The sequence below is a fragment of the Jaculus jaculus genome, chromosome 7 (assembly GCF_020740685.1).
Source record: "Jaculus jaculus isolate mJacJac1 chromosome 7, mJacJac1.mat.Y.cur, whole genome shotgun sequence".
NCBI classification, from domain to species: Eukaryota; Metazoa; Chordata; class Mammalia; order Rodentia; family Dipodidae; genus Jaculus; species Jaculus jaculus.
In genome coordinates this window covers 85,589,463-85,606,590 of record NC_059108.1, presented here as the reverse complement: position 1 = coordinate 85,606,590, position 17,128 = coordinate 85,589,463, and the positions used below count along the sequence as shown (strand labels likewise).

The 17,128-nt window shown below is 47.3% G+C and overlaps 3 pseudogenes; 1 reads left to right on the top strand and 2 right to left on the bottom strand.

Moving 5' to 3' along the window:
* Positions 1–5,293: 5,293 nt before the first annotated feature.
* Positions 5,294–6,085, bottom strand: LOC123462328 (annotated as a pseudogene).
* A 3,230-nt stretch (positions 6,086–9,315) lies between these two features.
* LOC123462158 lies at positions 9,316–11,423 on the top strand (annotated as a pseudogene).
* Positions 11,424–15,006: 3,583 nt separating this feature from the next.
* Positions 15,007–17,128, bottom strand: part of LOC123462326 — a 10,891-nt pseudogene continuing 8,769 nt past the window's right edge.

The following is a 17,128-nucleotide window of genomic DNA, read 5'->3' as shown; positions in this document are numbered from 1 at the left end:
TCTTGGGGAATTGAACCTGGGTGCTTTGGCTTTGCAGGCAAGCGCCTTAACTGCAAGCCATCCCTCCAGCCTGCACTGGGGGTTTTATGTCTGCAGTGCAAAACTGGATTATATCATCAGTGGCAGAAATGCATACTTCAAAGAGTTTAGGCTGGCAAGGTATGGTGGGCACACATTTAATTCTGGCACTGGGGAGGCAGAGGTAGGAAGATCTTTGTCAGTCCAATGCCAGCCAGGAGTACAGAGTGAGTTCCAGGGAAGCCTGGAGTGAGACCCTACCTTAAAGGCAACCACACAAAGGTGGTGCAGGTGATGAGGTTAGATCCACATTACTCTTGGGTCTCAGTAACCAGCCTGCTGTGTCACTCATGCCTGTAATTTCTTTTTTTATTTTTAATAATTTTGTTTATTTTGTATTTATTTGAGAGTGACATACAGGCAGAGAAAGAAGTAGAGAGAGAGAGGTAGAGAGAATGAATGGACGTGCCAAGACCTCCAGCCACTGCAAATGAACTCCAGACATGTGCTCCCCCTTGTGCATCTGGCTAACGTGGGTCCTGGAGAATAGAGCCTCAAATCGGGGTCCTTCATAGGCAAGCGCTTAACTGCTGAGCCATCTCTCCAGCCCCATGCCTGTAATTTCTACATGTGATAGGCTGGGCCACATCATGAGACTCCCATCTTCAAAAGTAAAAATGAGGAAGAGCGAGGCAGGAAGAAAGGAAAGGAAAAAGAAGACCTTGTGTCAACTGTAATATCCAGTGTTTACACAAAGCTTTATTTCTTCAACCCATATCTCTTCCCTTAGAACAAAGTCAGTAGAATCAGGGTGCTGAAAATCATACTGTAGAAAGACAATTGGAGGGAGCATTGAAATTCTTCCTTCTGTCTCTATCTCTCTCTCTCCCTCTCTTTACTTCCTCTCTTTCTACTACTATTTTATTTATTTCATATACATATATATACATATATACATTTATTATTTATTATTACATATACACGTGTACATTTATTAAAAAATTTATTTATGCTTTGCTTGGGTTTTTTTTTTTTTTTTTTTGGTTTTTTAGGTAGGGTCTCACTCTAGCCCAGGATGACTTGGAATTCACTATGTAGTCTCAGGGTGGCCTCGAACTCACAGTGATCCTCCTACCTCTGCCTCCCAAGTGCTGGGATTAAAGGCGTGCGCCACCACGCCCAGCTGGTTTTTTTTTTTTTTTTTTTTTTTTAGGATAGGGTATTCCTCTAGCTCAGGCTGACCTGGAACGCGTGGTGAACCTCCTACCTCTGCCTCCAAAGTGCGGGAATTAAAGGTGTATGCCACCACGCCTGGCTGCTGCTGCCTGGGCTTCTTTTTTGTTGTGTTTGTTTTGTTTCTTTTATGTTTGAGGTAGAGTCTCCCTCTATCTCAGGCTCTCCTAGAATTCACTATGTAGTCCCAGGGTGGCCTCAAAGTCAAGGTGATCCTCCTACCTAAGCCTCCCAAGTGCTGGGATGAAAGGTGCACACCAACAAACCTGTTCATTTCGTTCTCAAAAAATTATTTACTAGAGAGAGAGACAGAGAGAGTCAGGGATGGGGTGGGGGGAGGGCAGGGAGGGAGGAGAGCCACACTGTGATTGAGGCCAGCCTTGGCTACATAGTGACATCAAGGCCAGCCTCGGCATGTTGTTGTTGTTGGTCATGTGGAGACCCATCCTGGTGGCTTATGATTTCTACCACTGAGCATTACCTCCAGCTGCTTTGTTCCTAGGATTTAATAATTATTTATTTATTTACTTACATTTAGTGAAAAAGAGAGAGAGAGACAGAAGGGAAATAGAGAGAATAGGCATGCTGGGGCTCCTGTGACTGGAAACTCCACATGCATGTGCCACTTTCTGTCTCTGGCTTTATTTGTTTGTTTATTTGTTAAGTTTTGCAGGCAAGTGTCTTAACCGCTGAGCCATCTCTCCACCATGAAACTTTGGTTTTGGTTTATTTTTGTTCATTTAATTGAGAGCAACAGAGAGAGAAAGAAGCAGAGATATATAGAGAGAGAATGGGTGCGCCAGCACCTCCAGCCACTGCAAAGGAACTCCAGACGCATTCGCCCCATTGTACATCTGGCTTCTGTGGGTCCTGTGGAATTGAGCATGTATCCGGAGTTCATTTGCAGTGGTTGGAGGCCCTGGTGTGCCCATTTTCTCTCCTTCTCTCTGCTTCTTTCTCTGTCGTTCTCAAATACTCCCTCTGGGAGTCTTTCACCTTCAAAGCCTACTAAACTCGCTTTGATTCCATGGTACCCATATAATGCAAGATGCACAATGTGACACATGAATCTGGAATTCATTTGCAGCAACTGGAGGCTCTGGCACACCCATTCTTTCTGTCTCTCTCTCCCTTCTCTCTGTCTCTCTTTGCTAGCGAATAAGTAAATAAAAACATTTTCAGGGTGGAGAGATGGCTTAGTGCTTAAGGCACTTGCCTGTGAAGCCTAAGGACCCAGGTTCAATTCCCCAGTAATCACATAAGCCAGATGCACAAGTGGCACATGCGTCTGGAGTTCATTGGTTCTCTCTCTTACTCTATAATAAAAATAAATAAATTATGTTAAAAAAAAATTTTAAATAGAGCTTCGTTCTCAGGGTGGCGTCCAACTCTCAGTGATCCTCCTATCTCTGCCTTCTGAGTGCTGGTATTAAAGGTGTACACTACCATGCCTGGCTCAAGAGTATTTTTTAAAATAAAACGATTATATTTAGCCACTGTGGTGGTTTGAATAGAATAGATGGCCCCCAATATATGCAGTTCCTTATTGTTTGTAGTGTGCATCTGCTGGCTACCTGGCTGGAGGCAATGTCACTGGGTGATCTTAAGGTGTGGTGGTAGGTTTCCAATTTCAATCTAAAGATATGCAACGTGTGCCTAGCTGGAGTTCCTGAAGTGTGCTGTGGCTTTTGACCTTGAGGCTTGTACTTCTTTCTCTCTGCTTGGGCCTGTGAAGGCAGGCCAGCTTCTTCTGCCATTATGGAACTTCCCCTGGATCTGTAAGCTTCAATAAATCCCTTCCTCCAGAATTGTGCCTGGTCTGAAAGTTCATCTCAGTGAACCTGAAGCTCTCTGCTACAGCCACACATGGTTGCATATACCTATAATGTTATCACTCAAAAAGATGAGGGCAATAGGATCAGGAATTTAAGGCCAGTCTGAGCTACCATGAGATTCTTTTTGTTGTTGGTGGTGCTGGTTTTTCAGGGTAGGGTCTCACTCCATCCCAGGCTGACCTGGAATTCACTATGTGGTTACAGGCTGGCCTTGAACTCACTGTGATCCTACTACTTCTGCCTACCATATGCTGGGATTAAAGGTGTGCACCACCACAACCTTCTATGAGATTCTTACCCCCCAAAAAAATCCACAAAAAGTATATTTGTATATCTTCTGGGACTAGGTATATAGCTCACTGGTGGAGTGATTGCACTGAAAAATAATGATAAATATGTACATAGCATAACTTAAAGATTCCACAAGGACAGAATTGTTAAAAAATAATCTTACATGTAGATAGCCTCCAACTAGCAAATAGCATTGCAGTCTTAAGTTCTAAAAATTGGAATATACACAAAAGAATTGGTCTGGAGATAAAGATCACTGTAAGCACTTACTTGCCTGAAATATGCAAGGCACACTGTAAATTAGGTTGTGTGTGTGCACACGTGTTTAAATTAAATATAAACAAACCAGTAAATATACCATAAAAAATGAAGCTTCTTGCCATGGGATATTGTTTACAATCATGGAAGTTGTTAAGAAGAAATAAATTGAACAAAAACATTTAAAACAAAAGCTTCTCTTTTCAGATGGTATTGAGCAATGGGGAGATTCAAGAGTTACCAAAATGCTGAGAGGTGACAGTGTCATGTTCAGCACTAAGTAAGGCAATGTATTACACTCTCCATGATTCAGGGACAACTTTCAAAGAAGTGGCTGAAAGAAAGTAAGAGCCAAAGAAAGGAAAGAAGTGCTTTGCCATACTGTCTTCCAGATACAAAGTGGTGGTGGTTTTCATGATTTCACTTTAGAGACAGGCTGTCATGTATCTCAGGCTGGACTGAAACTCTCTATACAGCTGAACTTGACATTCATCTCCTGATCTGAGCACTTCCTACAAAACCTCAGGACGTCTGTATCGCTCTCAACCACAGACATTCAAAGTTAACCATACAGGCGCTAGAGAGATTGCTTAGTGGTTAAGGCACTTGCCTGCATTGCCAAAGGACCCAGGTTTGATTCCTCTGTACCCAGTTAAGCCAGATGTACATGGCGACGCATAAGTCTGGAGTTCATTTGCAGTGGCTAGAGACCCCGGCACTCCCATTCTTTCTCTCATTTCTTTCTCTTTCTCTCTCCCTCTCCTTTTCTTTCTCTATCTTTCTCTCAATTTCTCTGTTATTTGTGAGAAAAAAAAAGAAGGAACAAAGGAAGGAAGACAGAAAGAAAGAAAACAAAGTTCACCACACATTTGCCAGAAACAGATTTCCCCCTCAAGTGGAGAGGCATGGTGAGAGAGAAAAAAGAGGATGGCGGGAGAGGATTGTGATCATGATACACTGTGAAAATGCGTGGTAAGTTGGTTGTTGATAGAGAGTTTAACTTAGAACCAGGTGTGGTGGTGCACGCCTTTAATCCCAGCACTTGGGAAGATGAGGAATGACGACCATGCTGAGCTCGAGGCCATACTGAGACTACATACTGCATTGTGGGTCAGCCTGAACTAGAGTGAGACTGTACCTTCACCAACCAAAAATGAATAAATAAATAAATGAGTTAAAAATACTGGGCTGGAGGGATAGCTCCATGGTTAATGTATTTGCCTGCAAAGCCAAAGGACCCCAGGGTCCTTTGGCTTTTTAGGCAAGCGTCTTAACCGCTCAGCCATCTTCCCCAGTCCGAAGAATTTCTTTTTAGCTCCAAAGACTGGAGCCACATTCTGAGCACACGAACTTTTGCTTTCTCTCCTTCCCTCATTACCTCCACATCCCACCCAGGACCACTGTGCTCTAGCTATGCACATCTGCATTTTAGAAGAGCCTTGTGATTTGTGTTTCTGCTTTATAGTCAGGAACTGCTGACATACTGTGAATAGACTGTAAAACTTGAAACAATGCAGATTTTGAAGGAATAATAGGTGTCTTTTGCTTTAAGACTCTCTTGTAGGATTATTCTCTAGGCAGATGAATCAAACAACTATGTAAATCACAAAAACTGAAAATGAACCAAACTGAAAAGGAAAACTTCCAGGCAGTATCTTTCAACTATATCCTGTCATTGAAGAGAATAAACAGGACGCAAAACTCATTCCAAATTACTCTTCCTGGGCCGGAGAGAAGGCTTAGCGGTTAAGTGCTTGTCTGGTTAAGTGCTTGTCTGTGAAGCCTAAGGCGTTTTCAATGTAATGCTTCATTAACGTGCAATTCACCCCTTTGAGCTTCACAGACAGGCTTCTGTGAGGAAGTCCTGTTCCCTGCTGACAGCATTAATAATTATTTCCTTGATTCAGTGCTCTGATGATCTGTGAACCAGGTGCTCGACCCCAGATGGGCAAAATCAGTGTTGACCCTCATCTCCTCTAATAAGCTCGTTGGAAAATGTGAGGCCGGCAACAGTCCCTGTTTCTTGAGCCCAAGGAACAGCAAAGAAGATTCCTTCCACAATAGCAAAAGCTATAACACGTTCTGCATAAGTAGCGCTTTTGTCCCCAATCCAACTCAAGGCCCTCTGCCTTCTTCAAACAGGCATTGGAAAAGAATTCCGTTTCTTTGGAATCTTTAATATAAGTGTCAACAAGGAGCCTCTATATCTCAGAATGTATGTTTCCATAGCAATTTGGAACCCAGAGAAAGAGCGAGGTTCTGTAATTTGAACTCCTTGGCTAAATCGGTCTACCAAGTTTCCTTTTTCATGCCGTCACTGGCCGCAAAGAAAGCCAGAAGATGAGATATAAAATATCTCTCCTCAGGAGTCAGGGCTTCCACTGCTGAATATCCTTGGAAAGATGCACCGGCTCAGTGGTCCAGAGGTAGGCCTCAGCTTTCTTGCACATCTTCCTGAATACCTGGCACTGGAGACCCTGGAGGGGAGGAGAACAGAAGGAAGCAGGGGACCAGGGCGGGAGGGCGGGACCAGATCTTCCCATTGGACGAGCCTGGCCCCGCCCCCGGCACTGCCCGGCGTTCGCGCGTGGGTGGGGACTTCCGGGAAGCTACGGAAGCCGCGGCCCTCCACTGCGAGGTCTCAGGCTCACGGGGCAGGATAGCCAGGCCATCTCCGCGGACACGACTCCGGACCCGTCCGCCGGCCCCGGCCACTGAGGGGGTGAAGCCCGAGGAACGCTGCGGGCGGATTCGCTGGCCCCGGTACTCGGGAGAGCAGTGTTCGCGGCCTCCGCGACAGTGACTGCTGAGCCCCGCAGCGCCCTGTGGCTTGGCCGGTGACCTGGTCTCCTCAAGGTTCCGCGTTCACGGATAACATGAAACTTGAAAGCACCTTGCCCAGCATCTTCTTTGGGCGCCAGGTTTGCCTTGGGATCCGACACCCCCCCAACCCCTGAGACCAGTGACGAAAGCCAAGCCTACAATTTGGGGCTCTCTGGAGGCAGGCCTATCATTTCTTTCATACCTTTCATAGTTTGCAGTGTATGCTTCCACAGCTTAGCCTCATTCTGTTGTCAACAGTTTTAAAGGTTTTGATGCTATTGTAAATCATATGGTATTCCTGATTTCATATTCAGAAATAAGTATTGTTTTTGTATGCTCATAAGGTATCCTATAAACTTTATTATTTCAATATTTCTGCCATACCAGTGTAATGAACACACTGAATGGTGGTTATTTTTAAATGTCACAAACACTGATCATTTTGCAGAGCCTAGGATCATGAATTTCTAAGAATATACATATCAAATTACAGTGAACTAATAACAAAATAACTACAACAAAGCCATAAATAACAAATGTCAGGGAAAATAGGGGATATGAATCCTCATCAATACCAGTTAAAACTTTAAAACACTGAGCCATCTTATAAATGATTTAGAGATTCCTATGCCTGTTACTCATAGACTCACAGTGGGTCCAAAAGTTTATGTCAGTATGCTAAGTGGTAGACAACACTGGGGGCCCCAGAGCATCAAGAGGGCACTCATAAACATTCCCTTGGAGAGCAGATGGTCCTGAGCTCTCCTGCTACAGGCAGTTGGCCTCAAGCCCAGGTTGCAAGAGAAGCCAGCTCATCAAGCTAGCAGTAGCCCAGGAAGCATTCGCTTGGAGAGCTGAAAGCCCTGAGGCCCCACTGCGCTGGAGGGCTGCTCCCTCTATCCATCCCCCACCCCAAGGTGCAGAGGAACTCTGCATCTGGAGCTACCACAGTGGGCTCCAGCACTGGGCATGACTCTGCATCCTTCCAGCCCACGTTTAGTCTGACCAATGGAAAGCCCAGATCTGACATCTGTATGAAAAAGGGTTTTTCTTTTTCTCTTTTCCTCTCCTAAATAGGAGGGTCTCAGTATACCTCGGGCTATCCTGGACCTTAGTCTGCAGTCAAGGTGAGTTTTGAGCTTAGCCAACCACCTACTCCTGCCTTCAGAATGCTGTGTTAGTAGCAGTGTGTCATGTATCACCACGCCCAGTCAAGTCCATCACAGAACTTGCTCTTTCCTCAAACACAAAAAGAGAATCAAACTAGCTGGCATGGGATGCCACTACTACAAACTGAAACCTACGTGGAGAATGAAAGGATATATATATATATATAATCTGGGACCCCAGCCTTTTTCCTTTTCTGTAGATAAGAAGGCCTTTATTGTATTTTAAATTTGTGTTTCAGAAAATTCTTTTCATACTACTTCTCCTCTACCGCTTTCCTCTGAGGCCTTCCTCTGTAGGGTTATTGGTATTTGAGGGAGAAACCCCCTGATTCTGGGAGTTATGTGGGCAAGAAACTTAGAAACTGTATGACTAATATATTTAGATAAAAAAAATTTATTTATTTATTTGAAAGAGAAAAGGAGGAAGACAGAGAGAGGAAGAGACAGATAGATAGAGAGAGAACGGGTGCCCCTGGGCCACTAACCACTGCAAACAAACTACAGGTACAGGTGTCATCTTGTGCTTCTGGTGTAGGTAGGTATTAGGGAATTGAAAATGGGTCCTTAGGCTACACAGGCACGTGCCTTAATTGCTAAGCCATCTCTCCATCCCTATAGGGCTACCTTTAAATGGATACAGTGGATTGAGAATGAGTGAGGAGGTTCTGACACTCCAGGACTCTAGTAGATCCACCAAAATGTTGGGGTCACCTAGGGCAGTTAACCACTGCTTGTTAGATAAACCCACCCTACTTTCTGTTCTATCTGCAACACCAAAGATTATATTATGAATTATTCAGTTTATTTAGGGAGAAATCTTGAGGTACATTTAAGATATTACACTCCTTGAGAAGGCTGGGCAGAGGTTTGGCAGTGCATTAACAATCATAATTACACCTGATTATGGCTTCTCCCCTGGGATCCATGATTGTGCCAGGAATATCAGTAGAGCAAGAGGCAGGGATCAAGGGAGTCATCACTTCCTCAATATTGGTGCCTCATGCTGAAGATGGCAGGTCCAATTCATGGGCTTCAGATCCCATTGATTCTCAAAGCCCACAAAAGCTCCTATTATCTCTCTCGCTTTCAATCCTTTATAGACATATCTGTCAGATCACTGAAGTTATATTATGCTTTGCTAAAATACAAGGCTTTTACTAGAGAATAAGATAAAATGGGTAAACTGAGTCTTAAAATATTTATTCAGGTTACAAACATTGGAGAGATTGCTTAGTGGTTAAGGCACTTGACAGGGATGCCTAAAGACCCATGTTCAACTCTGCAGATCCCAGTAAACCAAATACACAATAGGGAGGCAAGTGCAATCTCCCACATACCCACGAGGTGGCAAAAGAGTCTAGAGTTCAATGGTAGTGGATGAGACCCTGTGTGCCAATTATCTCTTTCCCTCTCCTCCTCTCTAAAACAATATGAAAAAGAAAATTAAAAGGAACATAGTCTTCAGGGGTAATATCAAATAGTAAGGGGTTACATTAAATTGTTACAGAATGTGGACGCAGTCCGATTGATTCATCCCAGCCTGGCTGTGGGCGTATGTGGTGGTGGGGTGGCTGTGGGGGAATGAGGGATGGTGTCCCCAAGAGGATTGACCCAGAATCCCCTGAAGAAGATCTGAATGCCTACAGCAATGGCCAGCCGGCTCTGCACGCCTGCCAACGTGGTGTTGCATGACCAATTGCCCAACACTCATCGTCATTGTGGGCCTGCTTGCCAGGAGCAAGACCTACATTTCTAAGAAGCTGACCCGCTACCTGAACTGGATTGGTGTGGCCACTCGGGAATTCAACGTTGGCCAGTATCAATGGGACATGGTCAAGACCTATAAATCTTTTGAGTTTTTCTTCCTATACAATGAGGAGAGCCTGAAAATCCGGAAGCAGTGTGCCCTGGCCGCTCTCTGGGACGTCCGGACGTTTCTCGGTGAGGATGGGGGACATGTGTTGGTTTTTGATGCAACTAATACCACCAGAGAATGGAGAGCAACCATCTTTAATTTTGGGGAGCAGAACGGCTATAAGACCTTCGTCGTTGAGTCTATCTGTGTGGATCCCGAAGTCATAGCTGCCAACATCGTACAAGTGAAACTGGGCAGCCCTGATTATGTTAGCCACGGAGGATTTCATGAGGCACATCGAGTGCTATGAGAACTCCTATGAGCCACTGGATGAGGACCTGGACAGGGATCTGTCCTATATCAAGATCATGGATGTGGGGCAGAGCTATGGGGCAAACCGTGTAGCCGACCATATCCAGAGCCGAATCGTATATTACCTCATGAACATCCATGTGACTCCCGCTCCATCTACCTGTGCCAGCATGGGGAGAGCGAGCTCAACCTCAAGGGCCGGATTGGCTGGGACCAAGGACTATCTCCCCGGGACAGGGAGTTTGCCAAGGGTATGGCTCAGTTCATCAGCAACCAGAACATCAAGCATCTGAAGGTCTGGACCAGCCAGATGAAAAGAACCATCCAGACCGCGGAGGCATTGGGTGTGCCCTATGAGCAGTGGAAGGTCCTCAATGAGATAGATATGGGCGTCTGTGAGGAAATGACCTACGAGGAAATTCAGGCCCATTATCCACTGGAGTTCGCCCTGCAGGAACAGGACAAGTAACATTACCGGTACCCGAATGGTGAGTCCTATGAGGACCTGGTCCAGCGACTGGAGCCTGTCATCTTGGAAGTGGAGAGACTGGAGCACGCGCTGGTCATCTGCCACCAGGCTGTGATGGCGAGGCCTCCTGGCATACTTCCTAGCCAAGGCATCAAAACAACTGCCCTACCTCAAGTGTCCCCTGCACACGGTCCTGAAGCTGACCCTTGTGGCTTACGGTTGTAAATTGGAGTCCATATTCTTGAACGTGGCAGCTGTGAATACACACCGAGACAGGCCTCAGAATGTAGACATCTCCAGGCCTCCAGAGGAAGCCCTTGTCACAGTCTCTGCTCACCAGTGACCACATGCCATCCACTGAGGCCCCTGTGCAGGAGTTGGTTGAGTCTCCACACAAGGTCATTCCAGGTTCCTCTCGTGTTTACATTACGGGCATTGTCACCATGCAGGAGCACCATTGAAACTGTGCTTGGCTGGCAGGGCCCAGAGCCATCAGCCTAGCCCAGGGTCTCCTTGTTGACAGCCAGCGACAGGGTTGGATGTGGCTGCTGACATGCTCAGAATCCCCAGGGTATTTGTTGTGCAGCTGGTTCAGCTCCTCCTTTGCCCCACTTTCTGGCCCCTTTGCTGTGGCTGGCAGACAGATGGCTGCTTTGTGAAGTGTGCAGCCCTAAATGTGAAATGGAATGTCTCACCGAGATGTCCTCACTGTGGCTTAGCTGCTTGGGTGCACAAGGCAACCCCTGGCCAGGCTCTTCCTGTCCTCTTCATAGCCACGTCTTCCTGGGGTACTGAGTATCTCCTAGTCAAGACGAGGCCAACTCTCCCCATCCCTCCCTTTCAGGAATGGAAGTGCTGCAGCCTCTAGCCAGGCCTATTGGGCAGTCGCCCACATTTGGCATTCCTCGAACAGCCTGCTTGCTTTGGCACATTGTGACACTGAAGGGAAAGGGAACATTGGAGGTGCCCTTTCCTGACTTCTACCAAGGCCTATGTCGAAATATTGGGGAACTGGGGCTCAGGCCACCTTGTCCCAGATGTTCTCAAGAACAGAACGGGGAGACCATGGAAAGATGGGCCAGCTGTCCTGGTTACCTTCACAGTGCACACACCAAAGTGCTCAAGGAGCCTGGGCTCTCCTTCCCTGGTCATTGTCACCTCTGTCCACATAGGACTATGCACCGCTGGCAAGGATATTCCTTTGCTGTGAGTGGTTCAGAACTACCCGTAGTCCTGTTAGTCCCTCTCTGGTGTTTGTTAACGTCCACCTGTTGGACTGAGGAAGGAAGAAAACAGGCCTTGCAGGCAGCCAGTGCCCAAGGAGAAGTCCTCAGCCTGTCACAGCTTTGTCTCATGTCATGGGAGTCTGATAAAAACAACCTTGTGGAGCCTCTGAGTTCTTGTAGGTTTATGCAGCCGATTATGGCTCCGTTTTTCAGCTGGCCAACAGACTGACATGCAGGGCAGGAACCCATACCAGTGGCTGGTGCTCCGCTGCTCACAAACGGGACCTTGGTAAGCCAGTTCCCTGCATCCAAGAGTCTTTTCAAGTCTGGGTCTTTTCAGCCTTGCCACTCACATTGTCTGTCTGTAGCCTGCAGAGGCCTTCTGGCCCTAAGGGAAGTCAGTGTCCCTGGTCCTGACAAGTGGTGTCGCTCCCCCCCCCCAACCTCCCCGTCAAATCTGTAGACTAACAGGAATAAATGTCTGGAATGAGCCTGGCCCTCTTTGGTTCGATTCCTTTCAGAGCCCAAAGCCCCATCTTGCATCCCGAAGACCATACCATTGCCTTTGGGACATGGGGACTGTATCCTTTGCTTTTGTGTCCAAGTTTGGGTGACTTTTGTTATCTGGACATAAGGGTTAGCCATAGAGAATCCCTTGCGTCGGCAGCTGTGAATCTACCTGATGTCACCTTCAACCAGACCACTGATGCCTTTTATCTCTGCACTGAAGGGGAGGCGGGAGCTACGTTAAAAGGAGGACTGCATGGAGCAGAGAGGTGTCTGGGAGTTAGTGCATGCGTGGGAACAGCTCCTCCCTCATCTGCCTTGGAGTGGCTGCAATGTGCCTGGGCTGCAGGCATTGTACTGCTCTCCTTAGAATGGATGGCGTTGGATTTCAACCATGCATTGCACTGTGTCCAGCATTCTTTGCAATAAATACTTTTTAAAACATGGAAAAAAAATTGTTACAGAATGTTGTGGAATCCCAGTCGATGGAGTTTAGCTAGCAGGTGATGTGGGAGGGAAAGGAACAGCATGTTGTGAATCTAAGAGTGGCTTGTTTATTTTCAGGAGGCATTTTTCTTTTTTTTTTTTTTTTTGATCTTGAATTTTCTTTTTAATAAAAAGGCACCTATAGGGCTGGAGAGATGGCTTAGCGGTTAAGCGCTTGCCTGTGAAGCCTAAGGACCCCGGTTCGAGGCTCGGTTCCCCAGGTCCCACATTAGCCAGATGCACAAGGGGGCACACGCGTCTGGAGTTCGTTTGCAGAGGCTGGAAGCCCTGGCGCGCCCATTCTCTCTCTCTCCCTCTATCTGTCTTTCTCTCTGTGTCTGTCGCTCTCAAAATAAATAAATAAAAATTTTTTAAAAAAAGGCACCTATAAAACAGGTCAATACAGTACAAGCAGCACAGAGACCCCCAGAACAAGCTAAAAATTGTTTCAACATAAAAACCAAGAAGATGTCTTCACATATTGTATTTATATATTTATATATATTTATATAATGATACAAAATGGCTGGGGTATGGCCATGGATGGAGGGGGAAAGGCTGGCCTGTGGAGCTCACCTTGGAAAGCTGGTGTGGAGGTGGGAGAAGAGGGCACCTGAAGAGGTATGGAGCCTTTTGTAGCCTGAGCCCTCTCCTCAGGGCAGGAAGCAGAGGACAGTTTGGGCAGTCTTAGGTAGGTGCATGAGGGCCCAAGGCCCAGATGGGAGCAGGGAAAGCAGCGGGCCTGGTAGGAAGAATGAATTTCTACACGGTTCCACCCCCAACAGAGGCCCTGGTCATGGCCCCTGGGCAAAGGGGGCTAGAGGGAGCCAGGAGCCTACTACAACCAGCCCTGGATGGTAAAGTGGTACTTGACCTGGCTGGCGGTGGACCAAGACGACAGCACCAGACTCGGAGAAATGGGCACAAATTCCCTTTGTATTAACAGCTGCCAAGGCAAAACCAGGCCCTGCAGATCAGGAAGGCTGGGGACAGGGCCTTGGTAGAAGACGCCCTGTCTAGAATGGCCCTTGGCCCTGGAGGCAGGGCAGGAGTAGCCTCAGCCAGGGAACTACCCTGTGGTCTTACAAGGCAGGAAAGGAAGTGAGAAAAGGAGAAGTTTGTACTCCTGCGGCCAAAACACCCAGTTGTGTATGGCTTCTGCTCTGACCAGTGGCGAGTGGGGAGCTTGCCTGGGAAGGACCAGGGGACTGGGAGAGAGGCAGTGGCTGCACCTGGGTGGGCAGACAGATCTGGTACACAGCCCACAGCCCTGGACAGAGGGACCTTACCAGAGTGGGTAGACAGAGAAGGCAACAGGAGGCCCTCCATTTCCCTCCCCAGCACTCCCGTCATTCCATGCTAGGGGTGGAGGCTGGAAGGGAAACCGACTGATTCAGCCAAACCCTGTTCCTTCTTTCTTTGGTGAGAAGCAAGTGATGACTTTTAGAAATCAGGACCCAGAGGTTACCTGGTCAAGGCTACTGTAGCCATAGCTCCAATCAAGGGGACCACACAGACACTACCTCCATCCCGTTTCCTTCATCCTAGGCTGCAAAGAGCTTCAAGTTCTGGCTAAGATGTAGCAGCAGGGGAACCCAGACATCCAAAGGGAAGCTGGGACGGTGTCACCGGTGAGGGCAAACACGTGCACATGTGCACATCTGCTCCCCGGATATCACTCAGCAGCAGATAGGCGCCCACCACGGGGGCGGGTGTCTCAGTCCTGCTAGGGCTCACCAGGTGGAAGCCTATGTGGTCTGACATCAACTGACGTGTGAGGCGTCTATGTCATCCTACCATGTGGCGAGGACAGAAATGGTACTCTTTCAGTGGAAGGGTGCGTAGGCCTGCATGGCTCTGGGTCCAGGGAAATGGAAGAGGCAATCATCTGAAGCAGGGGGAAGGGTCTCTTTTAACCTTTTCTCTTTTTTGTGTGACTTCTATCAAAACACAGTAATACAGCACACGCACAAACCGGCACAAAAGCGCAGGGCTCTATTTACAGCTCCGCTGGCACCTGCCCACCTGGCCAGCCGCCTGCAGGGGGCGTGGGAGAGGAGGGGAATCAAAGGAGGCAGAGGAGGTAACCCTCTCAGCAGGGAGAGGAAATGAGACAGGGAAAGACAGGAGGAAAACCCAGAGGGAGAACGTGGAGCCCAAGAGCACCTAACAAGGTGAAAGACGCACACAAGGACAGCGCGGAAGATCCTTTTTCTCCCCTAAGGACCCAAAGCATATCTGAAAGAGGGAGAGGTGCAAACATAAAGGGGAAACTGAGGCTCTGTAGAAATCAGGAGGGCAAGGGGCAGTCCTGTTGGCCCTAATGGAACAAACCCCAATCCCACCCCACCCTATTCTGCCACTTCCCCTGAAGCTGCCAGCACACCTGGTTTCCACAAATGCCACTCCGCACACCAGCCACCTCCCGCCCATAAACCCAGGCCATTCATCCCAACATTGGAGGGAAGAAACTTAAGGTTAGCATATTTGCAGTAGCCCCAGCTCCAGCCCCAAGTGAGGCCTGCTAGAAGGGCAGGTTGGCCATGCTGCCCGGCGCAGGGAGGTAGCCCATCTGGCTGTCCAGAGACACACTGCGCTGCCGCAGAGGGTGGGACACCATGAGGTCCTGCTGGGGTGGGGGACCCATGAGGGAGCCCTGTGGGGAGAGCATGTGGGGGGGCTGGCTGTAGACTTCACCCCCCACACCCCGTTGCTTCATCAGCATGAAATTCTGCTGGGTCATGAGGCATTTTTCCATGTAACCCAAGCTAGCCGGGAATTCATGATCCTTCTAGGGTCACCATTTGAAATTTTAGGGGTTTACAGGAGATTCCCAGGACCCTCAAGTTTCACATTACTTTACATGAATTTCACTCAAAGACTGCTTTCCGCAGGCCCTAAACAAAGAGTTTGACTAGAACCCCTTGTCCAAGTCTTGTCTATGTTTATAGACATTTCACGGGAAGTCTAGTCAACCATCATTGGAGAGGATAGGCTGGAGGATGTGGCTCAGTAGTCACTGGTTCTGAGGCATGCTGGCACCTGCCCACTTTGTCACAATGGATTCACGACATTGCTAGGCAACCAGATGATGCTGCTGCCTCTTGTTTGAGTGTTCCACAGATGGTAAGGCAGATGGTGCTTGAGACTAGCATAGCTTAGTGTGAGCACTAACACTGGGGACATGGGTTACTAATATTCTTATTGGAAGGGCTATGGGGGGAGGACTATAGACAGACAGTGGGGTGGGGATGGAGGGTGAGTGCAAGCTGAACTGGGATAAAGGAAGGGGATAGAATCTTGCAGGAAACAAGCGGCCAGCAAGGCCACAAACTCTGCCATGAAGGGATTCCTGTGCTTTGGGTGCTGGGCTTCAAAACCAGAGCAGTCTGGTTTCCTGCCAGGGTACAAGTCCTTGGGAAAGATCCACAAAGTTGCTGGCCTGGTGGACATTGACAATTTTGAATATGCAATCTCGTCACACTGAGGATGTACCATGTTTCCCAAAAGGACAAGAAAAAAGGGTAAGAGAGGCCACAGGTGTGACAGCCAGGAAGGGCGATTGGCAGCAGGGCCTGAGGCGGAGAAGTGCCACCCTTTTGGGCTTGGCCCATGGGAGAGGAGAGAAGGGAGCCCCAAGAGCTGCTGTCATGGAGGATGCTGGGTCTTATTGCCACCACAGGCTCCTCAGCATCTTGTCCTGTACACCGTGGATGAGTCTAGGTACCAGAGCTTCATTTATGAGTGCCAAAACCCAACTCTTAGCTGGTTCCCAAATCCCCTATTAGTACCTCCCTGCTTAGTAGCAGTCTATTGGCAACTAAATAGTGAGTTGTCTACCAAAATAGAGAATGAATATATCGAGTATCTAATGGGGTTTCTGTACTTATTTTTTTCACTCTGACATTCCTTTAGCTGAATGTTTCTTGTATATCAAAGGAAGGATGACTTTGTTAAGAGTGGATTTTTGGAGCCATTTTATTCAACGCTCTAAAGAACTTATAGTTCTTTAGAGAAATAAAACGTACTGAAATGCTAGTGAGTTGACTAAAACTGCCACAGACATGGTGATTATTGTGGAAGGTTACTTGGATGCTGTCTTTATGTTGTATATTAAGAGAAAAGTTTAAATCATGCCAATTACAGTTGAAAACATCCAGAATTATAAGTGTCATTTCCATGAGAGAGGGGGTGAAGTGTGTGATCAACAGCAGTTTAGCCATGCATGGAGGTGCTGCCCACAAACATACCTAGTGGGATGTTGGGCTGGAAATATAGCAAAATTAAGGTCACCACAGCTTTTTGAGATTAATGTTGAAAAACACACCTTAGAATAATTGTAATACATAACCTTTACATCGTATCTCAAAATCGAGTATCATTTTATTATTGTACTTAAATGTTTGTTAATAGCAGTAAGAGCACTGATTATAATATCTGATGAAGATTGAGCTGGTATGTGTTTTAAACAGCTCTCAGGATGTCTATCTGTTCCTACTGAAGCATCACAGTGGTTTTCTGTGATGTCACTAGGATTTTCAACCCCCATTTCATGAATGAGAGGACTGAGTTATCAAGTACACAAGACCCTCATAATAGGAGGAAAAGATGACATCAAAATAATGAAGAGGGGCTGGAGAGATGGC